This window comes from Mandrillus leucophaeus, unplaced genomic scaffold (genome assembly GCF_000951045.1).
Source record: "Mandrillus leucophaeus isolate KB7577 unplaced genomic scaffold, Mleu.le_1.0 Scaffold317, whole genome shotgun sequence".
In the NCBI taxonomy this organism is placed as follows: Eukaryota; Metazoa; Chordata; class Mammalia; order Primates; family Cercopithecidae; genus Mandrillus; species Mandrillus leucophaeus.
Genome location: NW_012103332.1, coordinates 383,894 through 385,913, shown reverse-complemented (window position 1 = coordinate 385,913; position 2,020 = coordinate 383,894). Strand labels below are relative to the sequence as shown.

The window sequence follows — 2,020 nt, the reverse complement described above, 5'->3', positions numbered from 1 at the left end:
TTCCTTTTTCAAGTTTTTTTGGGTTTTTGTTTGTTTTGCCCTTTGGTTGTTTGTTTGCTTTTTTTTTTTTTGGTTTTTTTTTTTGCGTTTTTTGGCATTTTTTCTTCTTGTTTTTTTTGGCCCCCGGTTTAGGTTCTTTTGGACCATTTTTGCCCAGGCCCGGCATTTTTGGTTTTTTCCCTTGCTTTTTGGGTTTTGCTTGTTTTGGAAAAAATGTTGGACGAGGCATGTTTGGTGAAGGAGCCAGGAAAGTATATAACATACAGTAAACATCCATCTGGCTCAAGGGGTAACTGCAGCATGTGCAGCATTGGCAGTGGTGCCTCAAAGGTGGTAGACTTATAGGACTATACAAGATTAGTACCATCCAGCATCAGGATATAGCTGTAGGATTTTACAAACTATGCCTCTTTCTAACTTTAGGAATTGATGCTTTTCCCAGTCCATCTTAATATTACTGCTTTAATCACAGATTAGATAAAAAGGACGACATGCACAACCTCCAACTAAAATCCTGTTGTAGCCTAGACAGTGAAGCGGTGTGACATCAGAAAACTTTAAAATTGCAGCTCTTTTTGGATCCCCCAAAGTGTATCTGCACTCTTCTTCAAACAGGCCTCTTCCTCAGGAGTCAGAATCACTTTCACAAGGTGTGAGATTCCATTCTGTCCCAAGATGCAAGGAACACTAAGGAAGACATCATCCTTTATTCCATAGAAACCCTTAATCGTGATGGAAATCGGGTGTACCTGCCTAAGATTCTTCATTATACTCTCTGCCAAATCTGCCACAGAGAGACCAAAGGCCCAGGATGTGTAGCCTTTCAGTTTGATCACCTCATAAGCACTCTTGACCACCTGCTTGTGAACCTCTTTCCACTGTTCTTTATCTGTATCAGTCCCTAACTCTGGGTGCAGAATCCTCAGGGAGATACCAGCAACATTCACCCCACTCCATACAGACACACTGGACTATCCATGCTCCCCAAGGACCCACCCATGACAGCTTGATGGGTGGACTCCCAGCCTTTCCTCCATCAGGGAATGGAATTGGGCTGAATCCAGATTGCAGCCACTTCCAATAACACGGCTTTTGGGAAAGCCACTTATCTTCCAAGCCACACAAGTCAAGATATCCACTGGATTTAAAACAATAAGGAACTTGCAGTTGGGCTGTATTTTACAATATTAGAAATAATGAATGTAAAGATGTTTACATTACACTGGACCAAATTGAGAGAGCTTTCTCCTTCTTGCTGATGTGCCCCAGCTGCGATCATGACCAGCTTGGAATTTGCAGTTACATTATAGTCTTTGCCAGAGACCATCTTTGGTTTTCTTAGGAAAAGTCTGCCATATTGGAGACTCATCATCTTTCCCTTTAATTTGTTCTCCGTGACATCAACAAGAGCAAGTTCATCTGCCAAGTCCTTCGTTAAGATACTGATGGCACAGGCCATGTGAACAGCACCAACCTCAACAACGGTAATCACATTCTGGGGGGTCTGTTCTTCCTTTAGAAGATTATGAATCAGCTGATCCTTGAGAATTGCCATATTGGACTTAGAACCAAAAGGAATCGGGAATGCACATTGGGTGGCCATCGGGGGCATGCAGCAAGGAGATTTGGACTTGGTGGCAGCGGCTCCAGCTATTGTGTTGTTTTAAGCCACAAGTTCTTCACAATATGTTACAGGATCAACAGAAAAGTAATCACATATGGTAGGCATTGAAGAAATATAAACTTTCAATTTTCCCTTTACGACTGTTCAGATGTTTCTTTTCTCAACCCCTAGAGAGCAGACATCATACATTTATTTGCAATGACCTGAGCCATGCCAGGCATACACGAGGTGGTCTAGAATAGATGAAAAAACAAACTAATGAATATGGGTGTCTTAGTAACTAGCATTGGTTGTGTTCCTAAGGTGTGATAATGTGGTAGGCTGAATAATGGCCTCCATACATGTTCATGTCATGTCCTAATCCTCAGAACTGGTGGGTGTGTTACCTTATAGGCA

General features: G+C 42.1%; 1 pseudogene across 1 annotated transcript; it reads right to left on the bottom strand.

The window, feature by feature from the left end:
• Nucleotides 1-210: 210 nt before the first annotated feature.
• LOC105545047 lies at nucleotides 211-1,573 on the bottom strand (annotated as a pseudogene). Its single transcript, XR_001006859.1, has one exon. The product of XR_001006859.1 is annotated as an L-lactate dehydrogenase A chain pseudogene (transcript).
• Nucleotides 1,574-2,020: the final 447 nt, after the last annotated feature.